At 41.2% G+C, this 22,980-nt stretch overlaps 1 pseudogene; it reads right to left on the bottom strand.

The window, feature by feature from the left end:
* The window catches only part of LOC102191705, a 28,237-nt pseudogene extending 10,229 nt beyond the window's left edge, over positions 1-18,008 (bottom strand).

Raw genomic sequence — 22,980 nt, 5'->3', positions numbered from 1 at the left:
AAATGAATGAAGAATTAAAAAGAGAGGACAGAAAGACAATCTGGGAGAGCCAACATATGCTACTAATTAAAGTGGCAGGAAGAGAAAATGGATAATATGTGTCAAAGAAATAATAGAAGAAAGCTTCTAGGATTGGAAAGGCATTCAAGTCATCAGATTAAAAGGGTTCATTACTGAGTAGGATGAATTTTTAAAAGGCTCACTTCTAGACACATTCACACACAATTTCAGAATGCTAGAAAATAAGTAAATATAAAGATCCCAAAAGCTTCCAGAGAGTAAAAAGTAGGACGACTACTAAGGAGTTTGAAAGAGACGTATATAAAATTTCTATCAGATGGATTGGATGCTAGCAGGCAATGCCTTCGAAATTCTGCATGTGAACACTTAGGACGTGAGTTTTTAGATCCAGTTACTCTTGATCATTCAAGTCAGGGTAGGACCGAGACATAACTAAGGTGTGACAGACGTTGAAGTTTGGCTGATACATTTCCATTCCCACCTGCCTTTCCAATGTGTGTATGTGTGTGTGCACACATGTATGCTAAGTCATGTCTGACTCTGCTACCCCATGGTCTCTAGCCCGGCAGCCTCCTCGGTCCATGGAATTTTCCAGAATAGTGGAGTGTGTGGTCATTTCCTGCTCCTGGGGATCTTCTCAACCCAGGGATCAAACCTTCATCTCTTGCATCTCCTGCACTGGCAGGTGGATTCCTCACCACTGCATCAAATAGAGGCTGGCAAATCCCAGTGCCTGCTTATAAGCTTTGCACAGCTGAGGAGTGGCCATCAGACACCTGCCTGTCAGTGAGATGTAGGTAAAGATCTGCTGAAGATAGTTCTGCAGAACTTGGTCCAAGTTTCCTGTGTGCTCCAAAAGAAGTTTTATTTGCTGGTTGGTTATATAACTATTTATGTGAAATTATTAATCATGTTAAAGAATCTGTGTCTTCACTTACTTTTCTTATGCTTTATTATTAAATTTCTGAGATCTGTTAAAATCTCAGCTACATTTATCAATTTATCAATCTTCCCCTGTAATTTTACCAATTATTGCTGCTGCTATTGCTGCTGCTAAGTCACTTCAGTCGTGTCTGACTCTGTGCGACTCCATGGACAGCAGCCCACCAGGCTCCTCCGTCCCCAGGATTCTCTAGGCAAGAATACTGGAGCGGGTTGCCATTTCCTTCTCCAATGCATGCATGCATGCTAAGTCACTTCAGTCGTGTCCAACTCTGTGCAACCCTATGGACAGCAGCCCACCAGGCTCCTCCGTCCCCAGGATTCTCTAGGCAAGAATACTGGAGCGGGTTGCCATTTCCTTCTCCAACCAATTATTGCTACATATCTCTTAAGACATTAGAAATTGCTTCTTGGTTATACCATTAACCTTAATGCTCCATTTGCCTTTAGAGCTGAGTGAGTTTGCCATCATTTCTGGAACTGGGAGATTGGCCTATACCATAGGGGCTCTTCATGGTTTAAGATAGAACATTTTATAAATTTTCCAAAGATACTTAAAACTTACTGATGAAGGTTACTTGCTCTTTTAAATGTATCCATAGTACTTTTTTTAGGTCTCTGACCATTCAGTTCAGCTCAGTTCAGTTGCTCAGTCGTGTCCGACTCTTTGTGACCCCATGAACTACAGAACACCAGGCTTCCCTGTCCGCCACCAACTTCAGAGCTTACTCAAACTCATGTCCATCATGTCAGTGATGCCATCCAACCATCTCATCCTCTTCATCCCCTAGTCCTCCCGCCTTCTCTGACCATTATTGACCCTTTTTTTTTTTTCAAAAGCCATCCTTAATCAATACTTCTATAATGGTCAACATCAATCATGAAACAAAAATCTTTTGAATCCCTTTCATTTTTTGGCAAGCAGTTTCAGGATAAGTTGTTCAGTCTTCTCTTCCTCCCTCTTTCCTTCTTTTCTTCTTGTTTTAATACAATCCTAAATTAATTCAGATACATTTAATAATAAAATAAACAAAAGTAATAAAAAATTACTATTAATATTAGCTAATCTCATTTTGAGAGCAATCTTTAACATGTGTTTTGTTTTATAGTGAATTTGTTTTCTATTTTTGCATATTTTAGCTTGTTTCAGTTCTTACCACTCATTATTGTGGCCTGAAGTCTGCTTTGTCTGGGCATGAAGCAAAAGGCAACTTTAAATCTTACTAATATATGAGGAAAGATATGACTACAGACTAAGATCAAAGGGATCAGGCATAGCTTTGGGTGTTTCATATATATTTCATGTTGACCCCAATTAATGAAGAACAAAATTAAGAGCTTCTCCCCACCAACCCTTGGGTATTCTTATACCCGTACCACTGAATATGGGAGTTCATGGCACAGGACTAATTTTACTTGTGATCTCTGGCAAAGGACTCCAAGTGATTTCAACTATATAGGCTATAATTTCTGATTCAACATAGCTGAGAATCTTGGGGCAAGAAAATTTCCTGAACCCCAACTTAGGGTCCTTGTCATGATTTTTTACTGTCCTAGTGCTGAAAAACCATTGATATGTCCCTTCTCTATTTAATTAAAAAAAATTCTAAACTGGAGAATAGACATTGGAAGACCCAATACAATTCTGGCATTTCTCATGCTGGCCTCAGTGGTTTAACAACATAAAGATTTCAAAAACAATTCTCATGTATTAGGGTCCTGTTTTCAGAGCACCTTAAACATGTGTGTAGTTGGCTTACATAGTCAAGGAACACAGGTCACATTTCTCCCCCAAATCCCACTAGGCCACAGTGGCAAAAAATCTAATGCCTATAAGAGTCAGGAGGTAAAATAAAATGACTGAGGCACTGTGGGTGAGCTAATGAAGAAGGCTGGATTTGTGGCGATTACAAAAAAAAAAATACCCTTTGTAAGAGAGATAGGGTTTTTCCACCTCTGGGCAGTTGTGGCTAAAAACTGTTTGTAAATATTGCCAGATCTTATGATTCTGTAAGAGAAGCCCCAAACACAAATTTTACATGAGTACTTCCTGTATTAATTGTTGCAACTATTGATACTTAGAAACATTTTAGTATCTACAAATGTTATTTATTTATTTATATATGCTTCAAAGGCCAACAGAACACACCAGTGAACTAAATCCAAGCCAGTGGGTACCAATTTGCGACCTCTGTTGCATTTATATATACATGATTTTAATACCTTCTGACATACAAGTGTTAATATACCATCTTTGTTTTCTTTCTGACTTCAGTCTGTATGACAAATTCTAGGTCCATCTGTACAAATGACCCAATTTTGTTCCTTTTTATGGTTGAGAAATATTCTATTGCGCATATGTACCACAGCTTAGGCCTCCCAGATGGCTCAGTGGTAAAGAATCTGCCTGCCAACGCAAGAGATGCGGGACACGCGGGTTCGATCCCCGGGTCAGGAAGATCCCTTGGAGGAAGAAATGACAACCCACTCCAATATTCTTGCCCTGGATAATCCCCTGGATAGAGGAGCCTGGCGGGGTATATAGTTCATGGGGTTGCAAAGAGCTGGACACAACTGAGTGAGCACAAACGTACATCACATATTAATGCATGTGTGTGGAAATCTAGAAAAATGGTGCAGATGAATCTAGTTGCAGGGCATGAATAGATAGGTGGACATAAAGTATGGAGCTGTGGACAGAGAAGGAAGGATAGGGTGGGATAAATTGGGAGATTAGGTTTGACATAAATAAACTACCGTGTCTAAAACTGATACCTAGTGGGAACCTGCTCAATAGCACAGGGGGCTCAATCCTGTGCTCCGTGATGACCCAGGTGGGCGGGATGGAGGGGTGAGGTGAGAGGGAGGTCCAGGAGGGAGGGCATATGGGTACACGTACAGCTGATTCTTTTCACTGTACAGAAGAAACTAATCCAACATCATAAAGCAATTATACTCCAATGAAAATAAATACCTTCTGAGTCTGACCAGGCAAGATAATTCAGATTAAATTTCCCATCATTTAATGGGGTGGGGATGGGATTTTCAGGACGAGATTTAAGTTGACTGAAAGAAAATGAAGAAATTTGCTATTTCTTACAGGTTGGCATGTGTGATACAGTAACTCATTACACAAATAATACTTTGGTATCTGATGGTGCCTCTTCTTACTGAGTTCAAAAGTTCTACGTGAGATACCTGATGTTTACTAAGCTCCATCCCAGAGACCAAGTCTCCAATCACCAGGAGATTCACCAGGCTTATAAACTTAAATCTTTTTCAGTAGTCATGATTATAAATACTGATTGATTCCTCTTTGCTCTGATAAGTGCATTAGCATTAAACCAGTTTCCTTACCTATTCTCTGTATTTTAAGATCTGGCTACCTATCAATAGGGATTTAATTATTTTTTTCCTCAGAGTCTTTGAAGTGTATTTTGGATAGGACAACATTGTTTTTCATCTCACTTCCAGACTAGTTTTCTAACAACCACATAAAACATTTTAATTGCAAATGCAGCCACTCCAAATAGCTAGGCAAATTAGCATAAATACAGAAGTGAAAGCCGTTAGGATGGTTAGGCGACAAGAGGAAATTTTAGTAACAAAAAAAGATTAAACGTAGAGAATTCACAGAATTGGTGCTGTAGTTCTGGCCGTTGGGGCCTACAGCTGTGCACTCTCCCCCCTAAGCCCAGGGCATTTCACATCATTTGGTTGTTTGATGTATACTTTCTACGGAAATGAATGGCTAGGTCTCCTGGCTGTCACCAGGAACCTATCCTAAATGCCCCTGTTGCATTAATATCGCTAAAAAGCTGATTTCATCACGTCATTCCTCTGCTCAAATACCCTTGCATTATCTATTGACTCAAAGTAAAAATTTTCTAGGCCTGAATAAAATCCTGTTTTAATTATTGTTACTTCTAAAATAAATGAGCTCTCTTGCCCCAGCCAACCATGTTATTTAGCACACTTCTTAAAATACACATGCGTGCAAACACACATACACAACCTGTCCCACCTCTCAAACCTAGTTAAAGCTTCTCCATCCTGTTAGCTTCTGTGGGGTGCTTACTGTCTTCATGAAATACTCTGTGGGCATAGCAGCTTGCTTTGCTTTTGCTTTTATCCTAATAATCATCAATATCTGGCTCTTATAAATGCAGACGCCTTGACTCTTTCCGAGACCTAATCAATAAGCTCTCCAGAGGAGGAGTCTGGAAATTTCCTCTGGGAGATACTTTGACTGGAAAGTTTAGGAAACCTACATATCACGCTTTCCTTTGTCATGGAATTATTGATAGCCTTTTATTGTGACCTGTCTGTCTCCTCGGGAAGATGTACGTGCATGCTTAGTTCCTCAGTCGGGTCTCACTCTTAGCAACCCCATGGGCTGCAGCCCGCCAGGCTCCTCTGTCCATGGAATTCTCCAGGCAAGAATACTGGAGTGGGTTGCCATGCCCTCCTCCAGGGGATTTTCCCAATCCAGGGATCAAACCCAGGTCTCTCACATTGCAGGCTGATTCTTTACCGTCTGAGCCACCAGGGAAGCCCAAGAATACCCACTGGAGTGGGTAGCCTATCCCTTCTCCAGGGGAACTTCCTGACCCAGGAGTCGAACCCAGGTCTCCAGCATTGCGGGCGAATTCTTTATCAGCTGAATTACCCAGGAAGCCCGCTCTTAATGCATAGGGATTATATTTATGTTCATTCTTTTTACTCTTCCGTGCTGAGCATTATGCTGATAATAGATGATTTACCAGTTCTTGTTATTTGAATGCATCATCTGGTAAAAATTTTGCCAAGGCAAATGTTTTTTTAAATTGTGATTTTCTGGACTTACTTACAAGGTAGGAAGAGACTCATGGATTTAGAGAACGAACATATAGTTGGGAAACGGGTGGGGGTGGGAAGGGGGGAAGGGATAGTTAGGAAGTTTGGGATGGACATGTACACACTGCTACATTTAAAATGGATAACCAACAAAGACCTACTGTACAGCATATGGAACTCTGCTCAATATTACATGGCAGCCTGGATGGGAGGGGAGTTTGGGGGAGAATGAATACCTGTCTTTGTATGGCTGAGTCCCTTTGCTATTCACCTGAAACTGTCATAACATTGTTTGTTAATCAGCTGTACCCCAATACAAAACAAAAAAAAATTTTTAACGTGATTTGCAACATTGGTCACTAATAGAAGTATTGTGAAGAACACTTTCTAGCTTAAACCATTCCTTTTTATTTAGATAAGAAAAGAATCGAAATATATACAGATTCAGTGTTAAAAATGAAAAAGGGCATATGGGCTTATTTAGGAGTAAACTGTGGTGAAATGCTTACTCACCAGAGATTCTATATTTAAACACGATGTTAGAACAAATTCAAGAATAAATTAAAAAAAAAATCCTCCATGAGTACTTGAGTAAGCCAGAAATGTGAAATGGAAAAGTGAGGCCTTTGAAACTGGAGTCAAACATCTTAAAATACATTATCAGTTTTGATATTTAAAGAAAAAGTTTAGTGACTGGAACCTTGGTTTAAGCGTCTTCTTCAGTTTGAGTTGTACCAGTACTTCATTTTATTTTGAAAGTCTTTACTATCGGGTGTCTTTTTGTGAATTTGTTGATCCTCATAATTCATGTGTTCCCTGTATAAAACGAGAAAATAGAAGTTGCCTCCGCTTTCGTAAGATGTGAAAGGTACATATAACTCCTATTTGCCAGCTTGAAATAGAATTAAGTGTTCAACTACTCTATGTGCCTTTGATCTGATGAAAATGACACAGTAAATAGCTGTTTACAAAGTTTTATGGGTGCACATCCCTGACTGTGTGATAAAGGATGGGTGTATAAGAAGTTAGTTTTAGCTTCAATGAATTTCTTAAGAGAAGGAGAAAACTGCATTTCTAGGAGAGAAGAAAACCTGACCAATATGATTTGCTATTTAAAAAAAACCTTTATTTATTTATATTAACTGGAGGATAATTATTTTACAATATTGTGATGGTCTTTGCCGTATGTAAACATGAATTGGCCACAGACATACATGTGACGCCTCCCTCCTGAACCCCCCTCCCACCTCCCACCCCACCCCATCCTTCCAGATTGTAACAGAGCATCAGCTTTGGGCTCCCTGAGTCATACGTCTAACTCCCACTGGCTATCTATTTCACATATGGTAATGTCTATGTTTCAATGCTGTTCGCTCAAGTCATCCCACCCTCTCCTTCTCCCACTGTGTCCAAAAGTCTATTCTTTATGTCTCTATCTTTTTTGCTGCCCTACACATAGGGTCATCAGTACTATCCTTTTAGATTCTATGCATATGTGTTAATATACGATATTTGTCTTTCTCTTTCTGATTTACTTCACTCTGTATGATAGATTCTGGGCTCATCCACCTCATTAGAAGAGACTCAAGTGCGTTCCTTTTTATAGCTGAGTAATATTCCATTGTGCATATGTACCACCATTTCTTTATCCATTCATCTGCTGATGGGCATCTAGCTTGCTTCCGTGTCCTAGCTATCATAAATAGTGCTGCGATGAACATTGGGGTACATGTATCTTGCATTCCCACCCAGAGTGTAAGATGGGACCCTTTTCTCCATACTTGATGTTTGTAGATTTTTTTAATGATGCCCATTCCACTGGTGTGAGATGATACCTCACTGTAGTTTTCCTTTGCATTTCTCTAGTAATGAGCAATTTTAAGCATCTTTTCATGTGTTTATTATGTCTTCTTTGCAGAAATGTCTGTTTAGGCCTTCTGTCCACTTTTTGATTGGTTGTTTTTCTGGTATTGAGCTACATGAGCTCCTTGTATATTTTGGAGATTAATTCTTTGTCAGTTGTTTGATTTGCTATTATTTTCTCCCATTCTGAGGATTGTCTTTTCACCTTGCTTATGATTTCCTTCGTTGTGTGAAGTTTTTAAGTTTAATTAGATCCCATTTGTTTATTTTTGTTTTTATTTCCTTTATTCTAGTAGGTGGGCTATAGAAGATCTTGCTGTGATTTATGTCAGAGAGTGTCCTGCTATGTTTTCCTCTAAGAGTTTAATAGTTTCTGGTCTTACGTTTAGGTCTTTAATCCATTTTGAGTTTATTTTTGTGTATGGTGTTAGGAAGTTTCGAATTTCATTCTTTTACACATAGTTGACCAGTTGACCCAGCACAGCTTGTTGAAGAGACTGTCTTTTCTCCATTGTATATTTTTGTCTCCTTTGTCAAAGATAAGGTGTCCATAGGTGAGTGGATGTATCTTCAGACTTTCTATCTTGTTCCATTGGTCTGTATTTCTGTTTTTGTGCCAGATGATTTGCTATTAATAGAGGAAACTAAGAGATAACCTAAGGAGATTTTAAAGAAGCTGAAATATGAGTTTGGCTTAGGAGGAAATGCCAGGGTTTCTGTACTATTTGCAAAGTATTTTTATACACTTGATAACAACCTACTTTATAAACACTTTTGTGATAGCAACGGTCCATATCCCACTAATTTGCATTTGCTATATGTAGTGCCAAATAGAATTATTCTCGTTACACTGCATGCTCCAGAAACAGCAAACCGCTTATAAGTCTGCAAGCGTAACATGCTCACCAACACATCGTGTTTCTCCAGCGCTGTTTGGTATGCCCGTCCCAGCTCACACGTTGCAGATTCCTGCTCTTCCGAGTCTAGGCTGGAATATTATGGCCTCTACAATTATTTCCTCGTGTGTGCATGTGTGTGCTCAGTCACCCAGTCGTGTCCAACTTCGCAGCCACATGGACTCTCGCCCGCCAGGCTTCTCTGTCCATGGAATTTTCCAGGGAAGAATACTGGAGTGGGTTGCCATTTCCTTCTCTAAAGGGATCTTTCCAACCCAGGGATTGAATCCGTGTCTCTTGCAGTTTCAGCATAAGCAGGTGGATTCTTTACTACTGAGCCACCTGATGCTGCTGCTGCTAAGTCGCTTCAGTCGTGTCCGACTCTGTGCGACCCCATAGACGGCAGTGCACCAGGCTCCCCCGTCCCTGGGATTCTCCAGGCAAGAACACTGGAGTGGGTTGCCACTTCCTTCTCCAATGCATGAAAGTGGAAAGTGAAAGTGAAGTCGCTCAGTCGTGTCTGACTCTTAGCAACCCCATGGACTGCAGCCCACCAGGCTCCTCCGTCTGGGGGATTTTCCAGGCAAGAGCACTGGAGTGGGGTGCCATTGCCTTCTTTGGAGCCACCTGGGTTGCCCACAATTATTTCCTTATCTCAAGATAAACTTCGGAGCTTCCTCTTCCATGGTCTCATGGCGTGTCTTGAGGTAAATGTGTTTATTTTAATCTCTCCATTTTACCATAAGACTGTAAAACTGTTGTAGGTCTAGAATGTGAGGGGGGAATTTGTTTGTTTTTTGGTTTATAATGGCCTTGCTCTTTTTGGTATCTAGAGCAGTTAGTTGCACTTGTCCAACAGTAAGAGGTCATCAATAAATAGATTGTGAACGAATGGAAATTAGAAACCAATGGTGATCCATAAGTAGCCTTGTAACCAAGAACCTCTATAATATTTTCCATATTAAAAAAAGAAACTTCCAAAATCATATAAAAATATTTTTCCTGGGTGTGGTGTCATTATAGGATTGAAAACCAGTGAGGCCACACCTAAGGAGAGCTGTTTGACAGTTTGCCTGTCTTTCCAGCCCTGATTTTCTGAGCAGTTCCCCAGTGTCTTTGTGGATTCCTCTTCTTCAGGCACTACTTTCATTTCCTGGTGTTCTTCTCTACATCTTCTCTAAAATCAGAAAAAGCTTAGATTCTATTTGTTTGTGCTCATTACATGATGGGTTATAAATTAGGAAGTTCCAACATGTTACCTTAATTATGTGCAAATAATGTAGTCTAGTTTGGGATATAAATTTCCTTTTAATAGTCAAATTAATTTTAAGATTTCTGGTTTCAAGTAGAGGAGCTGAGCTCATGCCTTTTAACTTTTCTTTCTTACATCCCAGTGAAAACTTGTAATAATGAAAAAAATGTGTAAAATCATCACAGCAAAGGAGAGGAAAGATGACAAGGATTTTAACCTATTAGGTAAGATGGAAAACAGGTGAAACAACAGCTGATAATATAGAATAGGTGGCCCATCGCCTAGAAACAATGTACATTGCTGTCAAAAGAGGGCCTGCTGGCCATGCTGAATGTTGCAAATGCTCAAAATTTGCAGACACCAGGCACAGTGTGTGTGTGTGTTAGTCACTTAGTTGTGTCTGACTCTTTGTGACCACATGGACTGTAGCCCACCAGGCTCCTCTGTCCATGGGATTCTCCAGGCAAAAATACTGGAGTGGGTTGCCATTCCTTTCTCCAGGGGATTTTCCCAACCCAGGAATCAAACCTGGATATCCTGCATTGCAGGCAGACTCTTTACCAACTGAGCCACCAGGGAAACCCCACCATGCACGGTAGGGGATGCTAAAAGCAGCGAAAGTAACGTGAGAAATAATGGAGGGTCTTCTTCTTTTTTTTTTTTTTTCTGGAGACATTAAATACAGTGGACACAATCTGGAGGAGAAGAAATGTCTGGGCAAAATCAGGGCACCTTTGGCATTCTGGAACGTGGGCTTCCTTCCTGTCCATCTTCTTAAAGCAACACCTGCCAGTTGACAGACTCAGCCATAGATTCAGAACATCCCATCAGCTTTTCCGATTCTCCAGTCTTAAATACGATGACTGAAGATCATGGAAATGAACGAGGAAGAACAAGATAGCAAGCAGGAAAATTGATCTGAGACGAAACCAATGACACAGGAAACATAAGAGAACATGATTTTATTTTTCTCTAATGACTAATCTCTTTAAAATTCTAGGTTTGTAACACAAGGGAAAGATACCCTAAAAAAGGGAAAATCAGATAAGAAGAAAGATTTTCTTAACAAAATTGCTATGGAATACCTGAGGGTGGGCTTGGGTGGTGGGGGGTGGGGGAAGCTGAAGAGAAATCTCAGGCAGTTGAGTAAAACCATATGGAAAAAATGAGGTACGCGTGAGAGAACCATTGCAGCAGGTCCAACAACAGGCGAGTTGTCTGTCATTGTGCAGCTTGTGCGGTCCACAACTTGTACAGGACATTCAAAATGGACCTAAATGAGAGAGAGAAACAACAGGGATGAGAGAAGGAGAGCTTCCCAGAGTGAAAGTGTGCGTCTTCAGACTTAAAGGGGTCGTTGCAGCGCCCAGCAAAACGAATGCGAAAGCCAACATGCTAACGCAGCGCTGTGAGCTTTCAGAGCATTGAGGCCAAAGAGATTATTTTCATTTCTATTATGCAGCTGGTGTATTTTGCATCACAAATACAGAATTCTGTTGGGCCTTGCCTGTTGGTCCAGGGAAGACTGTGCTTCCGATTCAGGGGGCGTGGGTTCAAGGTGAAGGAGCTAAGATCCTACATACCTCGTGACCAAAAAACCCAAACATAAATCAGAAGCAATATTGTAACAAAGTCAATAAAGACTTTAAAAAATGATCCACATGAAAAAAAATCTTTTAAAAAGCTCCTTAAAAAGTTTTAACGAGAGAGAAGCAGAAAGTTAATGAAGTATAATTTTTCTATCACTTTTTTCAGTTGAAAGTGTTTTCTGTATCCTGTTTAAGAAAGATTTTTCTATCCCAAGGTAATGAATCTTTTCCTCTGCTATCTTCTAGTAACTTTATTGCTTTCTATTCCATAGTTAGATCTATAATCCACCTGGAATTAATTTTTGTAAATGGTGTGAGGTATGGAAAACTTTTATTGTTAGTTGCCTAACTGACCCAGCATCATTTATTGAAAAGACAGATTCTTTTCCCCCCTACTGCGTGTGTGTTTGTGTGTATATATATGTATTTAAATTTTTAAAATTTACTTATTTTTTTAGATGGAGCAGTGTGGATTGTGGCATCTTAATTCCCCTACTAGGATCTAACCTGTGCCTTGTGAACCAGCAGTGCAGAGTCTTAACCATTGGACTGCCAGGAAAGTCCCTGTGTATGTTTAAAAATTACTCTTGTAAATAAACGTGCTTTTTTTTTTTTAAGAGTGAACTTTTATTTTTTATTTTTTAAAATAAATATATTTATTTTAATTGCAGGTTAATTACTTTACAATATTGTATTGGTTTTGCCTAAACGTGCTTTTTTTTTTTTCTATCTTCTGTGACTTGATTATTATATGTAGTCACAAGTAGATGCAAATGTATTTAAAGTTTCATTTGTAAATTACAATTGATTCATAGCTCATAAGAAAATCAGAGGAAAAAGGAGAGGCAGATACGATTTAGGTTAGAAGTGGGAGAAGGCAGAAACAAATATGTAAGGGATTCCAACAATGAGGAGGTGGATCTGAGCCCCCTTGATGTGCTCTCAGATGATTAAAAGGAGAATATATGGTCTATATTAAAGTCTAGGTCATGGCCACAGGAAGGATCGACCCGACCAAGTTTGAGTACACCCACATCCCCAGATTGGTGAGCTGATTAGCCATGATTTAAGTTACAATTTAAACCTGAGGCAGAGCAAAGAACCCACAGGTTGCTAGAAGATAGTAGACGTGCGCTTCCTGCACGCTTTAAATTACTGAAGGAAGTTAGGACAGCAACGCCCAATGAGCGTGATTCAGATTTCAATAAAATGATTCATTGCCAAGTAATTGTATTGTTCGTTCCCTCTTCCTTACTCTGAAATTCTTCCCCGTAATGACAAAACAGAAATCGTGCCATCTGAGGTCCCCAGATTCCAGCCTCTTACATTTAGAGACTTAGGAGGAAAACAAAAAGATGCCAAACAGTGACAGCATCCAGAGTTTCACTTGATACTTTTCACTTTCTAGAAGGGAAGTCTGGATTTCTGCCTCTGGCTGGTGATCATATAAAGATAATGAAGAGGTTTGCAGTGGGGCAAGAAGGTGGTACAGGCCTCAGAGTTAGGAGTGAAAGAGCTTGGATGTTTATTTCACTGCAGACGATAATGCGATAGCTCTCCATCAGTTTATTAGGAATAATCTTTCACTCAGTTCATGTGTAGTCATCTGATTTACTCACTCGGTTGGCATATCCATGGCCAGCTGTTAATAGAGCTTTCAGGTGAGGGGAAAAAAAGTGTATGGTCTTTGGTGTTCCCACTGAGATATGTTTTCAGGCTTATAATAAGTGGTACTTGGTTTGAGACACTCTGAAATTCCCTCAGCGTAAAGGCAAAGAAATTGCCATGTAAGCACAAAGTGCTAAATGTATTATCACAGTCTGTTCAAGCTCTGAGTCGTTAGTTGAACCATTTTGTAGTTGAATTATTGATATTATGAAACACTTGAGAGCTTGTATCATGTATGTAATCCAATCTCTGAAGTATCTAGTACAGTGCTTCGAGCATATAGGTACTTAATAAATGCTTTTTGATAGACTCCAAGAAAATCTTTAGCAAAATTCTGTAATACTAAAACTGGGCTCTATTGAATTGGGGATAGTCAGGTGAAAGAACACTCAAAAACAACAAAGTGATTCAAAATGCTGTCTCCTTTGTGGTTACAATAACCATTGCAAAGCAGACACACAAGGAAGAAGAGGACCTCATAATAGCTCCTGATTTCAGCAATCTGAGCCTTTATCTTTCCAGTTTGCATGATTCCCAGCATCTACCCTTTGTGAAGTAGTATAAAAATTCTCCTGTGATTCCCTCAATAGACTTAACAGCATCTAAATTCTTGAGGGAAAACTCCAGATTATTTTGTTTTCAGCTCCTAAAATCCATGTCCTTTATCTTTCCTTAATCTTCGATAGTTCAGCATTTTTCTGTTGAGCTAGTAAGTTTTATCAGCCATGCTGCACCCAGGTGTAGTACATTTTGCTTGTTCGGAGTACAGCCAATCCTGCTGGAAGAATCAGGAAACGACTAGTGAATAGTTCTGGAGACTGGACAGTATCTTTACTATGCTGAAGCCCTCCAAATGAGGGTTTAACTTAGCCTTACAATTGTTAGCGTTCCATCAGTGTGAATTCTGGGTTTGGTGTGAAATTTTGGGTATGGAAAACTTTGCACCTGATCAGTGTTTCCCTCCCTTCGTTATTCCCTGAATGTCCTTAAATGTACTCTGGTAAACCTTCCACTCCTGGGTATATAGGTGTGGCCTTGGGAAATAGTGACATCTAAAACCATTTCTAGGTCTTGGGAGGTGCCTTGAGGATATATTTTGACATGATGTCCTTCTGGATCTTCTCATATTAGTTCAGTTCAACAAACATTATTGATTTCTTTCATATGTGCAATGTTAACCCAAGTGATGGAGATGCAAAGATGAGTAGTTTCTGTTGTCAATGGTAGCAATATAATGCAATGATTCCCAAACCTAGGGCATGCTGCTTACTTGGAAAGGCCAAAGCATATCAATACCTGAGCTGCTACATTTAAAATCTTTTTAAAAAAATATGTCTTGGGTGGAGTCTGGGCATCAGTATTTTTTTGAAAGCTCCCCAGGTGATTCTATTAATAATATATGGTGAAGGCCAATTAACCTAATAGGTGAGCTAATACAACTTAACATTTATTGAGGGCTGCTTTATGCCAGGCATTATTATTTTTTCATATTTTATATCATTTTATTCTTCCAATAACCTAATAGGATGAATATACTGTAACTTCCATTTATGAATGATCAAACAAATCAGGACAAAGTTTAATGACATATCTAAGGCTACTGAGAGTCCCTTGCACAGCAAGATCAAACCAGTCAATCCTAAAGGAATTCAACCCTGAATATTCATTGCAAGGACTGATGCTGAAGCTGAAGTTCCAGTCCTTTGGCCACCTGATGTGAAGAGCCGACTCATTGGAAAAGACCCTGATGCTGGGAAAGATTGAAGGCAGGAAGAGAAGGGGACGACAGAGGATGAGATGGTTAGATGGCATCACCGACTCGATGGATGTGAGTTTGAGTAAACTCTGGGAGATGGTGATGGATAGGGAAGCCTGGCGTGCTGCAGTCCATGGGGTCGCAAAGAGTCAGACATGACTGGGCGACTGAACAACAAAGATGAGGGCAGGACCCTCAGGACAGGATTGGTGCCCTAATAAGAAGAGCTTTCAGAGGGCTTGCTTCCTCTCTCTCCTGGGTGAGAATGCATCAAGAAGGCGGCTGTGTACAAGCCAGGACGAGTCCTTACCAGGAACTGAATTGGCTGGCAACTTGATCTTGAATTTCCTGGTATCCAGAACCCTGAGAAATAAATTCTGTTGTTAAGCCTATGGTGTTTGGTTACAGCAGCCCAAGCTGACACTTGGGAGCATCCTGTTGAGAGAACAATGAAAATGTTGGAAGCGCTCATTTGTGTCTGTGGTCTGAGGTATAGTGTGGTTTTTGGTGAAAACTATTGAGAAAACAACCTTGAACCCAGTCTGAGCTGTCATTCCTACCCATTAACCTTCTTATCTTTCCCTCCATTACCTTGTGATTGCAAACAAGATATCCTATTTTGTTTTGTGTTGCCAGAAGATAAATGAGTTGTGTTTGAGTTTTGGGTAGACTATTGCTCAGATGGTAAAGAATCTGCCTGCAATGCAAGAGACCTGGGTTCTATCCCTGGGTTAGGAAGATCCCCTGGAGAAGGAAATGGCAACCCACTCCAGTCTTCTTTCCTGGAGAATCAAATGGACAGAGGAACCTGGTGGGCTACAGTCTGTGGGATTTCAGAGTCGGACAGGACTGAACAACTAACACAGACAGACATCTTGGCAACCAAGTACTGTGTTCTATTTCAAACTTTATTGAAAGCATAAACAGCATAACCTCTCTGGACAGAAGTGAGATGCTTTAGTATCAGTGTAGTTGGTGGAAAAAAGCAACCTCAGGATCTGTGGGACTCTGGTGACACCTGCTGGATACACTGAATAAGACAACCCTACTCCACAGGAGAGTGACCTCTAGCGAAAAAGCCTTGGAAATGTTCTTTGCAATTGAATGTGTAAAGGTTCAGAATACCATTAGGACAATGTGCAATTAGAAGGAAGAAAGGTGAGAGTGTAAGTACTGAGCATATTCAAATTCATCAGTGATGTTCAGTTATTTTCCCTGTGAAGAGATGTACCAGAATTAAATTTTAATGACTGTAGCCTGTTTTACGGATTTACCATTTTGCGTTCATGTGTTGTTTTATACTGAAATCTACATAATTTAGTCATTTGGAGCAAAGGCTCTGGAGTCAGAGCCAGGGTTAAAACACAGGATTTGTCACTTCCTAAATTTTTTGCCCTGAGGAGCAGGTTATTTAACTTTCCTGTGACTTAGTTTCCCAGGCTTAAAATGTGAACAATTGTACCTACATCACAGAGATGAGAAAATTGCCTGATAGGAAGTAAAAATCTCAACAACTGTCAGCATTTTTATTACAAGAATAAATACAATCCCTGTTCAGTTTAGTTGCTCAGTCATGTCCAACTCTTTGCGACCCCATGGACCGCAGCACGCCAGGCCTCCCTGTCCATCACCATCTCTGGGAGTTCACCCAAACTCATGTCCATTGAGTCAGTGATGCCATCCAACCATCTCATCCTCTGTGATCCCCTTCTCTTCCTGCCCCTAATCCCTCCCAGTATCAGGGTCTTTTCAAATGAGTCAGCATCAGGTGGCCAAAGTATTGGAGTTTCAGCTTCAACATGAGTCCTTCCAATGAACACTCAGGACTGATCTCCTTTAGGATGGTCTGGTTGGATCGCCTTGCAATCCAAGGGACTCTCAAGAGTCTTCTCCAACACAACAGTCCCTGTAGTTTCTATCATTCTGTGGTAAAATAATCTCTTAGCAATCTCTTTGGCAGGAATAAGTGGAGGACAGATGACTCATCACAAGAATGGTGGAGCCATTCTACAAAAGGGGGGATTCACGTCTGTGCTTGTCACCTCATACCATCTAGACGGAGATATCCTAGCGCTATGAATCGGGTGGTTCTGGCTATCACAGGAAGTCCAGTTGTTGTGAGTGGATGTGCAGTCACAAGGATGGCCTTGGATTAATGCGTATGGTGATTGGGTGGGCAGTGATAAAACGCCACGAAGTGATTAGTCATTGGAGAGGGCTAGGACTGGACGCCTGCCCTGTAGGTCCTCAGATATTGTCATTATGTTCCCGAGGTGTCCAGCTGGAATTACACAGTGGGTATATGGCTTGAGTGGTACAGAACCCACCTGACAATGCATTTTTCTTTAAACTATCACAAGTGGGACTTTCCTGGTGGTCCAGTGGCTAAGACTTCACCTTCCAGTGCAGGGGTTGAGAGTTTAATCCCTGGTTGGGGAACTAAAATCCCATATGCCTTTGGGCCCAAAAGCTAGAATATCAACTGAAGCAACATTGTAACAAATTCAACAAATACTTTACAAAGGGTCCACCTCAGAAGGATCTTTTTAAAAAGTCACAAGCAAAAATAATCCTGTGTGGGTGAAATTATTTTGCAATCTTGAGAAGACACCTTTTGGTTTTCTCTATTTTCTCCCATTGCCTTAATATCTAAAATCCATTCGGGGTAGTACATCTTAGTTTGCAATTGGAGAAAAAGCAAATACCCGTGGGAGGGGTGGTATGCCGATTTAAGTTTATTCTGAGTATAAATGAAGAGTCTGAGGTGCTCTGCGGTGCTCTGCGGGGAACAGGGTTGAGGGTGTGAGGAGGCAACCACAAGGGTGGAATTCTGTAGTGAGCCAAATGGTCATGGAAAAGACAGAATTGTAATACCGAATAGAAACTCTGCCTAGGGAAAAGCGTGCCCGGCAGCATTATTATTTATTCACTTACTTTAAAATTATCCACATAATGAAAGGAATTCAAGTCTCCTTATAAAGATGCACATCATTTATCAAGATCAACTGAAAATAAATAAGAAAATGTAGGTGCATAGAAAACGTGGGGAGGAAAGAGGCGGGGCCAGGAGTGACGTTGGCGGAGGCATGCGCAATGCTGGCTACTTCTGCACACCGGAGGGAGGTGACCCCCAGACGCGGCACAAGTGCTCGGACAGTCCGGGTGGCAAAGAAATGTGTGCCCATCACGCTCTTTGTAGTGAACTAGAACCTCGGAGAGTGAGCCCCGGACATGCATTTTGAATAGCGATTCATGTTATTCTGATACACCAAGACCCTAAGGCTTACCCTTCTCCTTACTCTCACCTGTCCCCTTTCATCAGTGTCTTGCCTTCCAGTCACTCCTATGTGGGTGCTGAGGCAACATCAAGATATCTATTCCAGATAAAGTACTGGAAAGTCATCTGGAAGTAGAATAAAATGTTTTAGGAAATTGCTTTCTTTGGTAGCGATCAGTTGACTAAAGTAATATAAAGGAAGAAACTGGAATGAGATTGTCTCCCCTTTATTTCTAAAAGTTAAATAATTTAAACGTAAAATGCTTTACACGTGAAAAAAGAGTCGGACATGACTTAGCAGCTGAACCAAAAAAGTTGTACAGACAAATGTTTATAAATGAGACGTCCGAGAATCTTAAAATCAACTAATGAAATGATTCTTTAATACTGCAAAGTTCTTGGCTCTTAAGGAAAAAGTGTTGGACTTGTTAATTATTTGGGAAACCTCAGTGAAGTCATTCCCAGACGATTTAGGAATGCTGATTTGTCAACTTGCATTTCTTAATTGCTTAATGAAGTCCACAGTTTGCTGAGCACCAGTCTGCTGGTGCTCCTTGAGTGTAACATTTTAAAAGAAAAGGAGATCAGGGCATTGGTATTCTTTCCCCGCTGTGTATGTCTAAACATGAAGTATGCATTGATTTTCATATACTGATTCCCATTATTAGGACATCATTTGAATCTATGGTAAATTTAAATTTAGAGTAAATGCTTTGGCCTCTGTCTCTGATGTTACTGTAACTGAAGTAACTCAGACACACGGAAGGTCATGTCAGGCGTTTATGTAAAACTTACTGGAGCTGTTTGTAAAGGCACCGTGTGTATTATTGCTTTGTGCATACACTTTACAGGAAATCCTGTCATTCTATCATTTCCTTCCATATTTCAACTCTTTCTCATTATAAATAAAACCCTTTATTGCTAACGGCCGCTGAGCCACACGAGGTAGGGCGTGGACCTCCATGAAGTCTTGCTCACTCTTCACTGAAGCTTGAGGATGGAAGGTGCGCTGAATTTTTCGTTCACTGCATTGCTAGGTCCAAACTGCTGCCTAGTGTCATCGCTAGACGAACTTCCCATGAAGACTTTAAACACTGAATCACAAATATATTCACTCACCCATTGTTCATCTGCCTTCTTCCTAGTTAGCAAACCTAACTCCATCGTTGAGACTGGTCATTTTTATGGGATTTTTTTTTTCATAGACTTTTAGTAAAGGCCACTTATAAAAATTACCCAGAGATATCTGGCTTCCATTCTCTTCTTCCTCCCTATTGCCCCCTTCCCCTTCTGGAAAACGCAGGATTGTTTGTAAAAGCATCAATAAGAGATTGCTTGAAACCGCTAATTTGTAGAGAATATACATGTTCTTCTTAAAATATTTATGTATTTACTTTTGGCTGCACTGGGTGTTTGTTGTTCAGGCTTTCTCTAGTTGCAGCAAGCGGGAGCTAGGCTCACAGGCTGTAGGCACCTGGGCTTCAGTAGTTGTGGTGCTGGACTTAGTTGCCCCTCGGCATGTGGAATCTTCCCGGACCAGGGACTGAACCTGCGGCCCCTGATTTGGCAGATGGATTCTTAACCACTGGACCACATGGGAAGTCCCATAGAATATATATGGTCTTGATTCACCCCTTGAGAGAGAGCCATGCAACTGGCATCAGAGTATGTCGTGAGTAAGAAATAAACTTCTGGGGCTTTCAAGTCCCCGGACTTTAGGGGTACTGATTCCATCGCATAGTCTATTCCATCCTGCCTCCCAGCACTTGAGTTTTAAAGTGAAGTGGTGGTCAGAGAGGGCAGTCGGAGTTCCAGTTCCTGCATGCAGGGCATGTCCATGAGGTAGCCATGTTTAAAATACGACCACATTGATCTGTGACTCAGGTGGAGATAAAGATCATTCTGATGATGGGTGGGAAGCTTTGTTTTAAATTTTGTTTTGGGATGTAATGTCTGACTGCGACAGGTACCATCAGAAATAAAACGAGGCTTTGGCACTCAACACGGGGCACAGGTCAGCCTGCACTGATGCATTGGGGTAGTGGGAAAGCTCATGAAGGCTGAGAGATAGGCTGCACGCCCCCTTCAGGCACTCATCCCAGGAGCCTGGACACTCATCCCATCCCCAGGGAGCCTGGATTTGTATTATAATAAGTCCTACCTGTTCTGTACTCAGTGTAGTCAAGATATTGAAAGCAGGTGTGGCTTAGAAAGCAGGTGTGGCTTAAAAGCCTTCCTAAAATCAGCAGCAAAATAGTTGCAAAAATTGCCAAAGTCATTTTAAGAAAAGGTGGTTTCCTAGCCCAGTTCCACAGTATCATCATCACCCTTAGCAGCACCTGTGACCCTGCAGGGGTTTGTTGGGGTTGGTAGGGGGAGGGGAGTTGGAGGAGTGATGTAGCTACTCTCTAAAGCAGCAGCAGCAATTTTTAAACATTTTTAATTGGAGGATAACTACTTTACAGTAGTGTGATGGTTTTGCCATACATCAACATGAATCTGACATAGGCATACATGTGTCTCTCCATCCTGAACCCCGCGCCCCCATCCCTTCAGGTTGTCACAGAGCACCAGCTTTGGGTGCCCTGCGTCATACATCGAACTCGCACTGGCTATCTATTTTACATATGGTAATATATATGTTACAATGCTATTCTCTCAAATCATCCCACCCTTTCCTTCTCCCAGAGTCCAAGTCTGTTCTTTATGCCGGTGTCTCCTTCACTGCCCTGCATGTAGGATCGTCAGTACCATCTTTCTAAATTCCATATATATGTGTTAATATACAGTATTTGTCTTTTTCTTTCTGCCTACTTTGCTCTGGATAACAGGCTCTAGGTTCCTCCACCTCATTAGAACAGACTCAAATGCCTTCCTTCTTAGAGCTGAGTAACATTCCCCTGTGTATATGCACCACAACTTCCTTATCCATTCATCTGGCAATGGACATCTAGGTTGCTTCCATGTCCTGGCTGTTTTACATGGTGAGCAGCAACAGTTCTTATTCTGGATAAAAGTTTAGATTAGGCAAGGAAAAAAAAAAAAGGTTTTATTTGGGGACTTTCTTACCTTCCTCTTCTGAGTCTTGGGTTCCTTTCTCCTTTAACTAATACTGCCTCCCTTTGACTCTTTTCCCTAGAAATCCTTTCCATACATGTATCCATTCATCCAACAGACACATATTGAACACCTTCTATGCCATGTGTCAGGAATACAAAAATGAAGAAGAGATAGTCTTTGGTCTCTAGGATGGTCTAATGAAGTGAGAAGATTATGACAATAAGGGGGAAAAAGCCACAAGAGAGAACTCTTTGCCAAAGGTATTACATCCTTGAGTGGTTAGAGTACCAATATGTGGATAACAGCTGAAGGTAGTAATTAATTTCCCTATAGGAACTTCCAATTTGCCACAGCATAAGAGCTTAGGATGTCACTCAGCTCTGGCGTGTTTACCCTACTAGCTTCAGAAAAGATAGGAAGGGAAATAGCATATTTTAAGTCTCTCTTGTCTCACCGTTCTCGCATACATTATTCTCAGGTAACAGATGTGGAAACAAGGGTTCACAGAAGTGGCTGCTAAACGTCTACAGTGTGCAGGAGCGCTGAGGCTTGAGCTCAAGTCTGCTTGAAATTGGAGTCCAAGCTCTTTCTGTTTCATCACACTGTCTACCGGAAGAACTCTCTATAGCATCTCAGATGCTGTAATAGGTGAGGGGGCAGTGTTTTGGGCAGGGAGTCCTCCAGCTTCTGCTTTGTCATCCAGGCAGGCAAATGCTTGTGAGACCGGCCCTTTGTAGTGACAGCTGAACTATCCTGCCCTTGTCTGCTGAGAAAGCAAAGCAGAGGACCAGCAGGCAGAGTGGATGCGCTCAGCGGGTCTGGCTCCGGAGAGACTGATGGTTCAATGGGGGCTATTGAAACCGCGTCAGGTCCAATGCCTTCCGCTGTGGTTCTCAGCTTCATCCTCCCGTCGCAGTTCTCAGTAGGGCCACCCTTCCCAGAAGGCCTCCAACAGCTCTTTCCGGGCAGGGGACATGCCTTGAATTATTAATAACTTTGTAACTCCTTCTGTACTGGACATAAGATTCAAGACTTCTTCAAAAACCTTTTTGGCAAGCTCTGGACACAATATTCTTCCAGGGATGTTGCCTGGCTGTATTAAAGAGTTGAAAATTGATATTTCGTGACTAAGACAGATTTTCTTGTGAACTCCACCCTGAATGCACTGTTGACTCGGACAGGAAGCGCTGTTGTGATCACAAAGAAATACATGATTCATGGGAAAGGCTGCCTTGATTCCTCAGCTGCTGCTGCGTCTGCACTCATGTGCTCTGAGATGCTTGAACATTCGGGGAGTTTCCAATCTTGTTTTGATTTCTTTTCCATGAACCTCCCTATTATCCAGACCCTCCTCCCTGAAAATGGCACGTTTTCCACGTCGTTGAAAGCAAAACAAATGATAACAGGACACCACATCACAAAACCAGGAATTCTTAACCAGCCCGCGGTGATTATTTAAAATTCAAACAAGCACATCCCCTTCACTCCTTTGACATTTTGCTGCTCAAGGCCAGCAGCGTAAACTCCAGAAGTTTCCTTTGGCAGGCAGATACTGAAGATACATTTTCCATCCCTTACAGAAAGAAACAAGAAACACTATTTTCCTTTGCTTTCTCGGAGTCGCTGGGGTTATTCTTTCTGTTTCCAGGAGTGACTGGTACAGAGCTTGACGCCTGCCTGTTTCCTGGGTCTGGCCCAGGCTTCCAGCTCATGTCTCAAACTGGCTTAGCCAGTGTCCCCTGTTTATGGGCTGTGAACACAGTGATTTGAAGAATGTGATTCAAATTCTCCTTTTTCCAAATACTGTTCTGCCCTTCCAT

This window comes from Capra hircus, chromosome 9 (assembly GCF_001704415.2).
Source record: "Capra hircus breed San Clemente chromosome 9, ASM170441v1, whole genome shotgun sequence".
Lineage (NCBI taxonomy): Eukaryota > Metazoa > Chordata > Mammalia > Artiodactyla > Bovidae > Capra > Capra hircus.
This window is presented reverse-complemented; position numbering and strand designations above follow the sequence as displayed.